The 16,813-nt window shown below is 46.2% G+C and overlaps 1 pseudogene across 1 annotated transcript in view; it reads right to left on the reverse strand.

Annotated features, from left to right (window-relative positions):
* LOC149454671 (RING finger protein 112-like) overlaps positions 1-16,163 on the reverse strand; it is a 59,706-nt pseudogene extending 43,543 nt beyond the window's left edge. The window contains exons 1-4 of the transcript XR_016314176.1: positions 16,063-16,163; positions 13,871-14,154; positions 7,148-7,342; positions 1,119-1,256 (exon numbers count right to left, since the gene is read on the reverse strand). The product of XR_016314176.1 is annotated as an RING finger protein 112-like (transcript). The remainder of the gene's footprint in view (positions 1-1,118; positions 1,257-7,147; positions 7,343-13,870; positions 14,155-16,062) is intronic.
* Between the last annotated feature and the right edge of the window lie 650 nt (positions 16,164-16,813).

Raw genomic sequence — 16,813 nt, forward strand, 5'->3', positions numbered from 1 at the left:
GGCCATCTTTGAAATGTTTACACCATTCAAATATCTTACTGCAGCTGAACGCCTCATCCCGTATTGTGCTTGGAGTCTTCTGTAGATAATCGCAAATTTTACACCTTTGTTCACAAGAAACATCATCACCACACTCTGTTCCATGCATGCACTAACACCGCCGTCTGCCATCTTGATTAATGGACTCTGGACTGGCCCCCGACATGTACGCCGCGTATCAGTAATAGGACACACTGGCCACTTACTACTGCATGTAGTTCCACCTCGCCAGCATCCCTTTTTATACCTGGAAAATTAAAAAGTCCCAGTTTGACTTGAATGCCCCTCGTAAGTAAACTGTTTATGTTGGGGAGGTTCCTTCATGGCAGCTGTCCAGGACTGGAGCTTAAAAACCTCCAAATAGTTGGTACATCAGCCATGACTAAAGGATGTCCACACCAGAACCTTCACCGCAGAGTAGAGGTTGTTGATTTCCTTATCACTACATTGTTAAAAATGATTGAGCGTGCTCATAACACTCAGTGAGGGAATCAAAACATTGCAGAACAAGTCCAGCTGAACAGAACTATCTTTTTTTTTTCTCACTGCATTTTGCCTGTTAAATCCAAAAGAGGCCAGACTACAAGTACAAAAAGTCTGATCCTTGCAACATATCTTCTGAGCCAGGAAAATGGAAAAAGAGCTCATCTCTGCCCTACAACCCAGCACCAGTTTTAGAAGGACATGTACCTTTGTGTCCTTGGTGCTCCTATATTATAGGTACCGACCGTGTGCTGGAACACATGTAGGCCTCACTATCATTACCTCTAGGAGTACCGGCCCTGTGTTTTCTTGGCGCTAGCCTCTGTTAGGATTATTTCCCTGGATGAGGGGCTCCGCTACACCTTTGCAGGCAAGCAATACATCTACTGACAGATCAAAGTCACAGATGGATTGGCAGTGATCCTGAGATGATCCATTTGTACAGTTTGGATCCAGATTTGCTGTCTGTTTGCTCAGCTCTAGCTTGGTCAATGGCAGGACAAGGCAATAATGAAGTGTATCCCCCATCAATTTGTCCATCTCTGTACATGAGAATAGATCAGCTTATAATTTAATAGAGAATGTCTCCATCAAACCTTCTCCTCATTCCTCTCCAGGATGAAGGGTTTGCTCCAGATCCAGATCCCCTTTGTTACACTGTCAGTGTCATTTCTCCATTCAAACCCTGAGAGGGGCTCCTCGTCCTGCCCAAGACTGACCGGCTGGTGTCTTTCCTACAAAAAAGGAAAATCACTGTCACTTCAACATGCTCAGTCTGTAAAAGACACAACACCACAAACATAAAAAGTAGATTTTATCAATCAGATTCATGTATAGGTTGAATCTGAACTCCAGGCAGATATGAAAAAGACAAATATTAAAGCAGCTCTACATTCAATATTACATCATTAACTGTATTTTGAAATACAAGCAGTATAAGCACCTTAATGTGGCCTCTTGTCATTCCTGTACAGCAGAGCTCAGACTGAGAGACAGAAGCTTCACAAAGAGCCAATCAGTTGTGCTGGCGTGCTCATGTGCTAAGAAGAAGCATGCTGATAGGAGGAGAAAGCGGAAAGACAGAAAGAGGTGCTTATCAGTTTGCTTTTTGTCCTTTCACTGTCCACACTGATTCGCTGAATGTCCAATCACAACAGTCACTTGATAGAAAATCTGCTCCGCTTGGGCATTAAAACCCACTGCTGGGAGGTGTCAGTTTCTGCTGCATTTTAACTGCTGCAGAGAAAAAACAGTTTTCCTCCTGTGTGTAAATCTTACGGTTAGTTGGTCAGTAATACCATACATTTCATGTATGTTGTGACGGGAGTGACTTTTGGGGGTGGGGGGACCCCTGTATCATCTTCCCAAATTCTTATGTTTAACCTACCTTGTGCCTGTTAAGGAGTACAGGGTGGGAATGTCTATTGTGTATTGGTGTGTTGTCCTTTGTTCTCTGCCATGTGCTGCATCCTATTGTTCTGTGTCTTGGTTGGGTGGGGGTGTTTCCTGTAGCCCTTCCCACTGATGGGGCGGGCTGATGATGTGTTTCCTGTCCTTGGTTGTATTTCCCCACCCTGTGTATATATCTTGTGTTTGTGTAAAAATAAAGGAGTTGACTTCCTGTCTTAAGAGAGGCTGGTGCTGTCTATTTCCTGCATGATCAGCGGGTGGTGTCCGCGGATTTTGTTTTCGGACAGGGAAGCTGCAGTATAACGGAAAATACCCAAGTGCGGTTCTGGGTCCGATTCCGTTACATTGGTGGCAAGCGGTGGGATTGTGCTTCCAAGCTGTGTACACGTCCAAACCACCATCGGGATCCAAGATCAGGAAAGGAGACATCAGTCACCCCAGTGGAGATATGGACCTGGCATCAGAGTTCCCAGGGCTGCTACAGACTGTTCTTGCAACATACCCCAGGACTGTGTCTACAGATCAGTACCTGGAGCTCAGGCAGCGGATTAGGGAGGTGCTTTGGAAAGGAGTTCTTCAGGCTGCTGGTATAGACAAAGGCAAGTGTTATCCAACCCCAGGGGAAAGGGCCAGGGACCATTGGAAGTTACGGATGCCATTCCTGGGAGAGCGACCTCAGGAGCAATGGGTGACTGAGTTGGACAGGTTGGTCCAGGAGATACAACTGGACAACAGATATCGGGCTTTGCAATGGTACGCAGAGCAGGAATATTTAGGGGTGACAACAGAATGCTCTCCAGAGGGATATGATTGCTGTGGGAGAGCCTTACAGATCATTTTGTGTTTGGCGATGAAGAAGAACCTACCCTGGAGTAGTTGCGAGAAGGCAGAGAGGCTATGTTCGGTCTCACAGGGGTCTCAGAGCTTGAACCAGATCTGGAATACCTGCTGATGAAAGAACAGCATCTGGAAAGGGCATACAGGCAACTGCTAAAACATGTTCAGCAGCATGCCTAAGAATCAGCAGTGGAAATTCCAGAGGCTGGGGATCTGATAGACTTCTCGGCTGAGGAGGAACCAACAGTAGACCTGGCAACGTCTTCTGAGTTCCATGGACAGGAGATGGTTAACCCCTATCCCCAGACACCAGTTCCAGAGGCTGGGGATTTGATTGACTTTTCTGCTGAGGAGGAACCAGCTGACACATCTCCCGCAGAAGAGCTGGCACCAGGGCATGGTGTTGTCGACCTCTGCCCACAACAACCAGCACCGCAGGAGCTACAGGAAGAGGATGCAATCAGCACCTCACAACAGCAGCTTGAGCTGATGTCTGTGGATGAGACTACAGTCACCACCTGGATACCCCAGGGATGTTGGGCAGTCGGCCCAGATCCCCCACAGCATTATGGAGTCGGCCCAGCCACCCTGTCATCTCTCCAGCGGCTGAGAGGATTTCAGGGAGAAGGACCGGACCGTAGAACATACCTACCGCTGGGGAGAAGTACGGACTGTACTTCTCCCCAGCGGTGGGTATGTTCTACGGGAGAGGCAGAGGTTGGCTGGGTGAGTAATGCTTGGTGTGGGACAATTTGCATGGGGTACTGTGTGGGTGCTGGCATTGAGGGACTGGAGGTACAGACTAACTTCAGAGTACATCCATCTGGGATTTACTCCTGCGTTAGTCTCCTGCCGAAAGGGGAGATATGTGACAGGAGTGACTTTTGGGGGTGGGGGGACCCCTGTATCATCTTCCCAAATTCCTATGTTTAACTCACCCTGTGCCTGTTAAGGGGTACAGGGTGGTAATGTCTACTGTGTATTGTTGTGTTGTCCTTTGTTCTCTTCCAGGTGCTTGTCCATTGTCCTCTGCCATGTGCTGCATGCCATTGTTCTGTGTCTTGGTTGGGTGGGGAGGTGTTTCCTGTAGCCCTTCCCACTGATGGGGCGGGCTGATGATATGTTTCCTGTCCCTGGTTGTGTTTCCCTGCCCTGTGTATATATCTTGTGTTTTATGTAAAAATAAAGGAGTTGACTTCCTGTCTTAAGAAGAGTCTGGTGCTGTCTATTTCCTGCATGATCAGCGGGTGGTGTCCGGGGATTTGTGTTCGGACAGGGAAGCGGGAGTATAACGGAAAATACCCAAGTGCGTCCTGGGTCCGGTTCCGTTACATATGTATTTAGTGTGAAAATTAAACTGCATGAAAAACTTCTCTACCACATTGTCAAGCTGCAGACAGCACAGCAAAGATAATGGAAGAATGGGGTGGTAGTTATGTATGACTGAATGTATCTACTGAAAGTACTGGGAGTAGAAAAGGATGAAATAAAAATAAATGTGGGTCCAATTCAGACCCTGATATCCTGGTGTGTTACGTTAATGCAAATGAATAGGCTAGAACACACCAAAATGTGCAATGTGCACCAGTATTGGCACAGTAGTGATGTGCTTTGTGGTGTGCTGCAATGCATGTGCGTTAAAGATACATTGCCCTAGTGAGCTGAAGTGACATTCAAAATGAGAGATATGAATTAGTTTACCCATCAGGCAGGGAAGGGCTCTCAGGATATGATATGGACGGCTGTACTCACCAGGCAGTGAAGGGCTCTCAGGATATGATATGGACGGTTGTACTCACCAGGCAGTGAAGGGCTCTCAGGATATGATATGGACGGTTGTACTCACCAGGCAGTGAAGGGCTCTCAGGATATGATATGGACAGTTGTACTCACCAGGCAGTGAAGGGCTCTCAGGATATGATATGGACAGTTGTACTCACCAGGCAGTGAAGGGCTCTCAGGATATGATATGGACGGTTGTACTCACCAGGCAGTGAAGGGCTCTCAGGATATGATATGGACAGTTGTACTCACCAGGCAGTGAATGGCTCTCAGGATATGATATGGACGGTTGTACTCACCAGGCAGTGAAGGGCTCTCAGGATATGATATGGACGGTTGAACTCACCAGGCAGTGAAGGGCTCTCAGGATATGATATGGACGGCTGTACTCACCAGGCAGTGAAGGGCTCTCAGGATATGATATGGACGGGTGTATTCACCAGCATGGGCGTATTTGCTGCGAGTAAAACAAGGCACTTGCCTAGGGCGGCACTTTTCAGGAGGGGGGCGGCGCCGCACCTCTGCAAGTGATGTCACTACAGAAGAGGAATCCTGTGAGTAGTGGGAGTATCAGGCCGTCCCTGGACACTGCCATCCTCCGGGATCATCTCTCAGTCCTGGCTTCTCACTGCCATCCACTGCGGAGAGCTCCGGGAGCTCCGACCCTCAGAGTAGCCTACAGCCTGGCCGGGCGCACTGCATACTGGGAGTTATAGTCTTTCCCCCGCCTCCGACATGCCGCCTCCACAGGAGCAAACTACAATCCCGGCAGGGTGTGCGGGGGAAGGACTACAATTCCCAGCATCCAGTGCGCCCGGCCAGGTTGTAGGCTGTTCTGAGGGTCGAAACTCTCCACAGTGGATGGCAGTGTCCAGGGGAGGCAAGGATCTCTGTCACTGAGAAGAGGGAAGGCGAGGCTGTGAGGAGAATACATACCGGCAGTACATGGCTGCCCCCTTGGTCTCTGCCCCTTCACCAAGCCTGGTGAGTGATCTCCATCCTACTACTGTGTATACCATGAATACTATTGTGGGGGGGCAGAGAGCTGACAGAGACTGACCAGAGAGAGACTGCCAGGTGACTGACTCATACCACTAACTGACACCTTCTCGCCGCTCATACCACTGACACCTTCACGCGGCTCATACCACTAACTGACACCTTCACGCCGCTCATACCACTAACTGACACCTTCTAGTCAGTCATACAACTAATGACACTTTCTCGCCACTCATACCACTAACTGACACCTTCTCGCCACTCATACCACTAACTGACACCTTCTCGCCACTCATACCACTAATGACACCTTCTCGCTACTCATCCCACTAATGACACCTTCTCGCAGCTCATACCACCAAGGACACCACAGAAAGATGTGGCTGACCACTAAGTTCGACCCAGCAAACGTTGGGGCACTAGAGACAGTGGGGGTGCACGGGGGGGGGGGGGGGGGGCGGCGGCGATTTTTGTGTTGCCCAGGGCAGCACAAAACATAAATACACCACCGCTCACCAGGCAGTGAAGGGCTCTCAGGATATGATATGGACGGTTGTACTCACCAGGCAGTGAAGGGCTCTCAGGATATGATATGGACGGCTGTACTCACCAGGCAGTGAAGGGCTCTCAGGATATGGTTTGGACAGCTTTACTCACCAGGCAGTGAAGGGCTCTCAGGATATGGTTTGGACAGGTTTACCAACCAGGCAGTGAAGGGCTCCCAGGATTTGATATGGACGGGTTTACTCACCAGGCAGTGAAGGGCTCTCAGGATATGATATGGACGGGTTTACTCACCAGGCAGTGAAGGGCTCTCAGGATATGGTTTGGATGGGTTTACCCACCAGGCAGTGAAGGGCTCTCAGGATATGATATGGACGGCTATACTCACCAGGCAGTGAAGGGCTCTCAGGATATGATATGGATGGTTGTACTCACCAGGCAGTGAATGGCTCTCAGGATATGATATGGACGGGTTTACTCACCAGGCAGTGAAGGGCTCTCAGGATATGATATGGACAGCTATACTCACCAGGCAGTGAAGGGCTCTCAGGATATGATATGGACGGGTTTACTCACCAGGCAGTGAAGGGCTCTCAGGATATGATATGGACAGCTATACTCACCAGGCAGTGAAGGGCTCTCAGGATATGATATGGACGGCTGTACCCACCAGGCAGTGAAGGGCTCTCAGGATATGGTTTGGACGGGTTTACTCACCAGGCAGTGAAGGGCTCTCAGGATATGATATGGACGGCTGTACCCACCAGGCAGTGAAGGGCTCTCAGGATATGGTTTGGACGGGTTTACTCACCAGGCAGTGAAGGGCTCTCAGGATATGGTTTGGACGGGTTTACTCACCAGGCAGTGAAGGGCTCTCAGGATATGATATGGACGGCTGTACCCACCAGGCAGTGAAGGGCTCTCAGGATATGGTTTGGACGGGTTTACTCACCAGGCAGTGAAGGGCTCTCAGGATATGATATGGACGGCTGTACCCACCAGGCAGTGAAGGGCTCTCAGGATATGGTTTGGACGGGTTTACTCACCGGGCAGTGAAGGGCTCTCAGGATATGATATGGACGGGTTTACTCACCAGGCAGTGAAGAGCTCTCATGATATAATTCAGTAGGGTGGATTTTCCTCTACGCGTCTCCCCAATCACACATATAAGGCACAGGGAGTATTCTGACACCTCCGCATCCAAGAAGCATCTCTGTACCACCGACTCATCCAGCTGCAATCTTCCATCATGATCTGTGTACGCCAGTTGAAGGGCTGAAGGTGGAATCTATTAAGAGAAAAAAAGTCACCAGTAATATGGGAACCGATCCTTTCATATTTGAGCACTAGGACTGCTCAGGTGGTGAGATGAGATCCTCCCAGGAGTCACAACGAGGCATCTTATCTTAAGTCTTAAAGTAGAACTAATCCTAACTGGATGATACTGTATTTCATTTGCTAAAGCACTGTGTGCCAAACAATTTTCATTTTTTCTATAAAATACTGTATTTACCATTTTTTACCTTTTATTCCCATCTGGCTTCATGGAGTCCTGTTCAACCACTTCCTGTCCACAAGCACTCACTCCAGCATCAGCTGTACATTATTGCTCTATGATGTCTTTCTGACAGTGACACTTCCTGATGGTAGGCTTTGTGCAAAGTCAATTTCCTAGTCTCAAAGAGAGTAGGGGTGACTAAATTTGATAACCACCATCCCTTAGGACCTGGGATGCAATAGTGAGCCAAGTGATTACAGACAGCTACTGGGAAGCAGGGCTATGGACTGGCCCTTGGAACAGGAGTATGTCTAAGTACCACACCCTCCTGAATCAGTTTGGTGTGATGGAAATCACCATAATGCTCTCCATCATGTCCTGTTATACAGATGAGAGTATATGCAGACGTGTAAAGGCATAAATCAGATGTAACCAATTCCACTGTGAAAGCTTGGGGGTCCCTGGATCTGGAGACAAACATGTCCAGTTTGTTGTTGAACCTGGACACTGGAAGATCCACATCTGACATTCTTAACCTGTGGTAAAGGCCTGGGAACACCTCCAGCTGAATATCCAATTCCCTGGATTCAGATGCTGACAGCTGAGAAATTCCACCTCCAATGTTTCATGCCTGAAATGTGGAAGGGCAGACAGAGCCAAAATGTGCAAATCTGTCCACAAGAGGATCAAGTCCATTTCGCTTTGACTGGCGTGGCTTCTAGTGACTGCCTGATTGTTGATGTAGGCCACGGTCATGACACTGCAAAGTCTGAGGCACCAAGAAGGCATCTGGGACTCTTCCCCAGCCTGACAGACTGGCATCTTTCAGGCGAGATGCACAGGGTGGTCCATAGATTGTACGCCCCTTCAGGGTCAGGGACTGATGTGAATGTACAATATATATGTAAAGTGCTGTGTAAATTGACGACACTATATAAGTACCTGAAATAATAAATCAAGACTGTTTATACAACACTGCCAGAATATTAAGTTGCATTTTTTTTGGCTTGAAACTGGGCATATAGCACTACCTTCAAGGGCAAAAAGAACCAGGTTAAGGCCAACGATCCTCATGCAGACACAAATTGAGGTGAATCTGAAACTGAAGAAATCTAGCACAAGAGTGGGGGAACAAAAGTTTGTTTTTGCAAGGTAGGAAGATTCTGGACAGGACCAGAAGGATGGAGGCAATGACTGTCCTTGCTGATCTCATGCAAAACATTTGAACCTGCAGAAATAAATTGGGAGCCTTCAGATCTAGAATGGGACACATTTCTCCATTTGACTTGTGAATGGTGCACAAGTATGAACATAAACCCTGAAATTATCCCTCATTTAGAGTTGGAAAGAAGATCTACCCATCTTTGCTGAGAGAGAGGCAAATTTAAGAGCAAGAAACAAAGAGCAGAGTCCCAAACTCTGGCACACTTGGTAAGGGCAGGCATTTAGGCTAAGATGAGAAGGTTTGGGGGCTCAAAGTATACCTGTAACTGAAACTGTAGCTGAACTGTAACTTAACTGAACATTATATTGAAAAGGGGGCTTGTGTTTAATGATATTTGTTAATAAAGAGAAGAACAGCTGGGGGCATACTCCAATGTCCAAAGTTTTTAAACTTTGTTGGTTTTTGACAAGCAGCATGAATCCTCTCCTGGAACCTCCTCCTCTGCTGCATTTCACCCAACTGGGCTTAATTGTAGCAAAACATTCTCTACAGTTAGGACTAGTTGTGTGAAAAATGTGGCAGGGCGTTGTGTTGCTTGTCCTGGACTAATAAAGCTCGCTGGACTTTATGGTGTATCACCTTCTGTTTTTCTTTAGGAGTACTGCTGGGTGTTTGTACCTGATCAGCAAAAGATTGACCCATGATAGAGGGCTTGGAAGCAAGTTGAAAGCTTTATCCATGTAGCGCTACCCCCTTGAAAGCCGCTGGTTTTGGGTCCCACTTATTTCCTGCACAGTCAGGCAACATGCCTTTTTCAGTTTGCATCCAGAAACAAAGAAACAATCCATGGGCTTGTTTTTTTGGATTTTTTATGGAAATCAACTTGGATAGGGTAAAATAGTTACGCCCAACTTGATTGAAGAATAACAAAATGAGAACATTTTCCTTCTCTAGTACACAAAATGACAGATATTTGGCTGTTCCAGCCGGAACCACAACAGTCTTTAGGAAAGTAATCCCCTCCTAGAAATTGGGTGTTCTCAGAGTGAATTTTCAGCAAAGTGACAACTTGTAAGAGCTCTTGGTCCCCTTAGTGAAAAAAATACCAGCCCATGTGGCTACAGTATCTGGTCCCAGGACAGAGGATTTGGTAAGCATTAGACTGTCCCCAGAAGACTTGCCAGGAACTTGCATCCAGCAGACTTCTCCCTTATAGGCCCCGGGGGTGTAGGGGTACTTACACTGTCTTTGTCCTTCAGCTATGGATAGAACTGTTTTCAGGCCTTCCACTGGGCTGTTTCTTTTCCAGGCTATGCAGGCTGTCCTTCCCCAGTGGACTGCAGATCTGTAGAGCTCTCTCCTTCAGCTTTCCTCCTACCTCCAACATTCAGCCTGGAGGCAAAACCCCTCTTTTCCAGGGTCCCCTCCCAGGCTACACAGCAGCATCTCAACCATCCGTCTTCCACCTGAATCTCCTGCTGGCCAGGCTCTCATATTTTTGGGCCAGTCTACCACACTGCCAGACCTTCTGCCAGGGATTGGTCAGACTCCCAATAAATATGCAGATCAGCCTCTCCTAGCGTTCACCTACTGACTTCTAGAAATTTTCCAAGCTTCTAGAGTAGAGGGAGGCACCAGAGGATTAACCTGTAGAGCCCTCCAGCCTAATGCTAATGCAGGATTTATAGGCTTAATTAAGCACTTGCTCTAAATCCCAATACATGTAAATGAATTGGTTTCCTTGAAAGTTATAGCATTTACAAATGGCGGTATATATACTGGAATTTGATTTTTTTCTACTGGTAATGGCGCCGATCAGCGACTTATAGCAGGACTGCGGTGGCCATTCTGACACTGGGTGGGAACTGACTGTCACTGACATGCCAATGACACTAATACAGTGATCAGTGCTAATAAAAAGCACTGACAGTGTACTAATGGCACTGGGCAGGAAAGGGTTAACATCTGGGGCGATCAAAGGGTTAACTGTGTGCTGTGTTTTACTAGAGAGACATGCTGTGCAGAGAAATACACAGCATCATGTTATTGCTGGCAGGAGAGAGACCTGTGTTGTTTAAACACAGGTGTCTCCCCTGTCAGTGTTCTATCGCCAATGGCAGCGTGGGTAGGGTGGTGCGCACGCCCCCCCACTGCCCGTAAATGCAAATCACGTATATATACACATGGGTTTGCACAGCCCTGCCACCCTGCAGCAGTATTTCTGCTATAGGGCGAGGGCAACTGGTTATTTATTGACTCAACTCTATTGGGACATAGTATCCATCGGGAAATGCACTATATGTGTGTGCATGTACGCTCATATTTATATACATGCAATTATGCCAAATCATTCTTTTAATATTTTTTTATCTATTTATGCACACAGTTTTTTCTTTACATGATTGTATATACATGTACATATTCATTCATTGTACCTATTCCCCTTAATACATATATCAATTCATGTCAATATTCTAAGTTAGTATCATTTTAATCAATACAAATATGAAATACATTTTCTGACATGTAATACCATCTGGATCGCTAAGACAATACAGGGATGTCAATTTATTTATACATACAGTCATGGCCGAAATTGTTGGCACCCTTGATATTTTTCCTGAAAATCAAGTATTTCACACAAAAAAGGTATTGCATTAACACATGTTTTGCTATACACATGTTTATTCCCTTTGTATGTATTGGAACAAATATAAAACAGAGGCAGAAAAGCAAATATGACATAATGTCACACAAAACCCCAAAAATGGGCTGGACAAAAGTATTGGCACCCTTAACTTAATATTTGGTTGCACACCCTTTGGAAAACATAACTGAAATCAGTCGCTTCCTATAACCATCAATAAGCTTCTGACACCTCTCACCCGGAATTTTGGACCACTCTTCCTTTGCAAACAGCTCCAGGTCTCTCTTATTGGAAGGACACCTTTTCCCAACAGCAATTTTAAGATCTCTCCACAGGTGTTCAATGGGATTTAGATCTGGGCTCATTGCTGGCCACTTCAGAACTCTCCAGCGCTTCTTTGCCATCCATTTCTGAGTGCTTTTTGACGTATGTTTGGGGTCATTGTCCTGCTGGAAGACCCAGGATCTTGGACGCAAACCCAGCTTTCTGACACTGGGCCCTACAGTGCGACCCAAAATCCTTTGGTAATCCTCAGATTTCATGATGCCTTGCACACAGTCAAGGCACCCAGTGCCAGAGGCAGCAAAACAACCCCAAAACATCATTGAACCTCCACCATATTTTACCGTAGGTACTGTGTTTTGTTCTTTGTAGGCCTCATTCCGTTTTCGGTAAACAGTAGAATGATGTGCTTTACCGAAAAGCTCTATCTTGGTCTCATCTGTCCACAAGACGTTTTCCCAGAAGGCTTTTGGCTTACTCAAGTACATTTTGGCAAACTGTAGTCTTGCTTTTTTATGTCTCTGTGTCAGCAGTGGGGTCCTCCTGGGTCTCCTGCCATAGCGTTTCATTTCATTTAAATGTCGACGGATAGTTCGCGCTGACACTGATGCTCCCTGAGCCTGCAGGACAGCTTGAATGTCTTTGGAACATGTTTGGGGCTGCTTATCCACCATCCGGACTATTCTGCGTTGCAATCTTTCATCAATTTTCCTCATCCGTCCACGACCAGGGAGATTAGCTACAGTGCCATGGGTTGCAAACTTCTTGATAATGTTGCGCACTGTGGACAAAGGCAAATCTAGTTCTCTGGAGATGGACTTGTAACCTTGAGATTGTTGATATTTTGCCACAATTTTGGTTCTCAGGTCCTCAGACAGTTCTCGTCTCCTCTTTCTGTTGTCCATGCTTAGTGTGGCACAGACAGACACACAATGCAAAGGTTAAGTGAACGTCTCTCCTTTTTATCTGCTTTCAGGTGTGATTTCTATATTGCCCACACCTGTTACTTGCCCCAGGTGAGTTTACAGGAGCATCACATGCTTGTAACATTCTTATTTATCCGCAGTTGTGAAAGGGTGCCAATACTTTTGTCCAGCCCATTTTTGGAGGTTTGTGTGACATTATGTCGAATTTGCTTTCTTTCCTCCCTTTTTTTGTTTTGTCCCAATACACACAAAGGGAATAAACATGTGTATAGCAAAACATGTGTTAATGCAATACGTTTCGTGAGAAATACATGATTTCCTGGAGAAATATCAAGGGTGCCAACAATTTCGGCCATGACTGTACATGTATTTACACACACACACAACCTAATTAATAAAACATTTTTATTTATTTTAATTTTATTATATTTATCTACTTATTCTAAGATTTCCTAGCTCCCTTTTGCGAGGTTCAGGCCAGGGCGCCATGCGGCAAGACTGGGCGGTGGACAGTATGTACTACCTCTTTCCCTGGTTAAGTGCTTTTCTCCGTCAGGCACCTCTTAATATTTACCATCACCAGCTATAATGGGCATAATGCGTCCTGCGAGCAGCTGCAACACATAGTCCAATCGCACAAGTGGTGACGTATTTACGGTTCCATTTTTCTGGATTATCAGAAGTGACGTTTACTAATGGTGGCTGGAACGCAAGCCCACGCTGTACTTCCGGTCAATGGACGGCGTGCGCTCCATCGCTTCACCATCCATTTTGGACACATCTCCTGGTGCCATCTGATGGCGGCTGCTACCTATTTTTAATGTGTCTTTGGGGAACTAGGATCTTCATTCATTTTTTGCACCCCAGGAAAGCAATGGTCAGAAGGGTATGTTACCAAAAACACATTTGCCATATAGATTCACACTGAAAATCTGAGAATTCCTTTTCTGCTGCTACATATGACATTTTTAGTAGGCGGAGGCACCAAAGGAATGACCTGTAGAGCCCTCCAGCGTGCCCTGAAGTTACCCTCTGACTCACACCCAGGCTTTTAGCAAGCCTCCATCTACACTAAATAACTATCCACACTAGAGGGTGCTACATCTATGTTTGGTAATAAAGACCTATTTTTCCTTCATCCAATTAAATTTGATTCTCTGTGAGGGTAAGGTTACAGTTGTTATAGGGTTTGGAATACATGCGCTACTCGGCAGTCAAGCAAGGATAAAGATGGCAGCATTGGAACATTTCCTCTCTGCTATACCCACACCCTATATAGTAGAATGTTCCACTCTCACCTGTCTGCTCTGCTCTTCCTTAACAGCCAGTTGGACCTTGGTCACCATGTTCTTCAGCTTATAACTGGGTATGAGCTGGTCTTTCGGGCAGATTTTCCTGCACTCTGGGGAGAGCGGTAACTATGAAGCCCCGGGGCGTCCCAATATTTGGCTATACAGCCTCTACAGAAGGTATGACCACAAGTGATGGAGACCGGATCCAAGAGCTCATGGAGACAAATGGAACATGTAATCTCTTCTTCTAACTTGTAAAATTAGCAGCACCTTCCTGAGGCATGGTAGTCCTGGGAGAAATAAAACAAATATTATCCCTAAATAGAGAAGACAGTATATCCAGTCTGAAGTATATAGAAAGGTGGGAGTGTTCAGAGAAGAGCCATAAAGTACGAGAAGATAACTGGAAACTGGGAGGTGGACAGGACTGTGTATTGTACATAGCAGGTTCCTCATTATACTGTATGATATGCTAAGGAGGGACTAATCAGGAACAGCAATAAGTGACGGACGAGACAAACAACGAGCAGAACGTAACGCAGGTAGTTACTTCACCAGGTAGACGAATATTGGAGGCTCAGTGTTCTCTGTGCAACACTCTGGATCATGTCAGAGCTATACAAATATACAGTACAATAATAATAGTGTGTGACTGTGGGGGAGGGGACATTAGAGTGTAAGCTCCTTTGGTACAGAGACTGAGGGGACTGTTGGGGAGGGGACATTAGAGTGTAAGCTCCTCTGGTACAGAGACTGATGTGACTGTGGGGGAGGGGACATTAGAGTGTAAGCTCCTCTGGTACAGAGACTGATGTGACTGGCTCAATGTTCTCTGTTCAACACTGCGGTATATGTCAGAGCTATATCATTCAGAAAATGTAAGTTAGTGAGCGCAATCTGAAAAGCGACCAATGCACTAAAAGGAACCACAAAAACCTTTCTAATAGAATCACAAAACCAAGAGTGCAGCGCTATATGAGAATAAATCTTAATCACAAAAATATAAACAATAAAAATGAGTCCACTGTGATATCAAAATACAGATTCCTCAGTCCACAATGAGATTTCTAACACTGTAGGTGTAATCCGGTCTCCCGTTGGTGGTGATATGGATAGATTGCCTACTCACCAGAAACACAGTGCAAAAACGCATATCTGGATCACATGCATCCTGGGATCTCGAATGAAGACAGCCCGGTGTTTAGGATCCTCTGGTGGTCCCTCAATGGTGTAAGAGAAGGATACCGATCTGGTCTCAAAGTGCTCACTTCCTCAGGTCCACAGCAATGCCTAAAATACTGGGGCTGAGGTGTGGAGGCTCAGTGCCAGATATGGAGAATGAAGGTGCTCATAGTGTAGTATTTATAAACAATAAATTTATTGCGTTTAAAATCTGAGCAATGTTATACATACATAAATGACTGTATATGATTAAAGACTGCTGCGAGCAATAGTACCCAAAAAGCACTGACCAGTATACATCTAATGTGGGCCGCCGGACCTCCTGATCCGGCGGCGTAGCGTCAAAGCGTGCAGAGGCTCCTCCTAGACGCGTTTCGTGTAAACACACATCTACAGTAGGGGTGATGCCATCAGGAGGTCCAGCGGCCCACATTAGATGTATACTGGTCAGTGCTTTTTGGGTACTATTGCTCGCAGCAGTCTTTAATCATATACAGTCATTTATGTATGTATAACATTTTTCAGATTTGAAACGCAATAAATTTATTGTTTATAAATACTACACTATGAGCACCTTCATTCTCCATATCTGGCACTGAGCCTCCACACCTCAGCCCCAGTATTTTAGGCATTGCTGTGGACCTGAGGAAGTGAGCACTTTGAGACCAGATCAGTATCCTTTTCTTACACCATTGAGGGACCACCAGAGGATCCTAAACACCGGGCTGTCTTCATTCGAGATCCCAGGATGCATGTGATCCAGATATGCGTTTTTGCACTGTGTTTCTGGTGAGTAGGCAATCTATCCATATCACCACAACGGAAAACCGGATTACACCTACAGTGTTAGAAATCTCATTGTGGACTGAGGAGTCCGTATTTTGATATCACAGTGGACTCATTTTTATTGTTTATATTTTTGTGATTAAGATTTATTCTCATGTAGAGCTATATCATTGACTAAAGATAAGAAACACGCATATAAAAACAGAAATATTTGAATCTAATAAACTTACATTTTGCTGGTGCTGTTCCCCATGAGATTCTGTGGGGTTCCTCCTCACTTTGTGAGATCTGCAAATATAAACTTTGTTACTAGATGTAAATGACACTAAAAAGAATGACCGTATATCACAGAGAAATGAAACTCACAGAGCTGGAAAGTCTGGAACCTATCGCTGAGGGATGGAAGGGGAGGGGAACCACAGAGTATACGATGCATACATTGATCTGCCGCTGTGTGTGTGTGTGCGTGTGTATACACATACACACAGGCCGGACAGACCATTTGGAAACTCGGGCACTGCCCGAGGGCCCGGGGTCAGTAGGGGGCCCCATTAGATGCCCCTGGTACCTTTTTCATAGGCTTTTTTGAGTTTGGGCAAGGACACAGGGGTCCCATGATCCCCTATTGCCCGGGGGCCCCATGAGTTGTCAGTCCGCCCCTGCATACACACTACATTGCCAAAAGTATTGCCAGTCCTCCATATCATCTGATTCAGGTGTTCCAATCCCCTCCATGGACACAGGTGTATGCAATCAAGCCCCTAGGCATGCAGACGGCTTCTACAAACATTGGTGAAAGAATGGGTCGCTCTCAGAAGCTCAGTGACTCCAAGCGTGGTCCCGTGATAGGTGGCCACCTGTGATATAAGTCCATCCGTGACATTTCCTGGCTACTAAATATTCCACGCTCAACTGTTAGTGGGATTATAACAAAGTGGAAGCAACTGGGAACAACAGCCACTCAGCCACCAAGTGGTAGGC

This window comes from Staurois parvus, unplaced genomic scaffold, assembly GCF_062004578.1.
Source record: "Staurois parvus isolate SC_StPar_1 unplaced genomic scaffold, SC_StPar_1.0 ptg000421l, whole genome shotgun sequence".
In the NCBI taxonomy this organism is placed as follows: Eukaryota; Metazoa; Chordata; class Amphibia; order Anura; family Ranidae; genus Staurois; species Staurois parvus.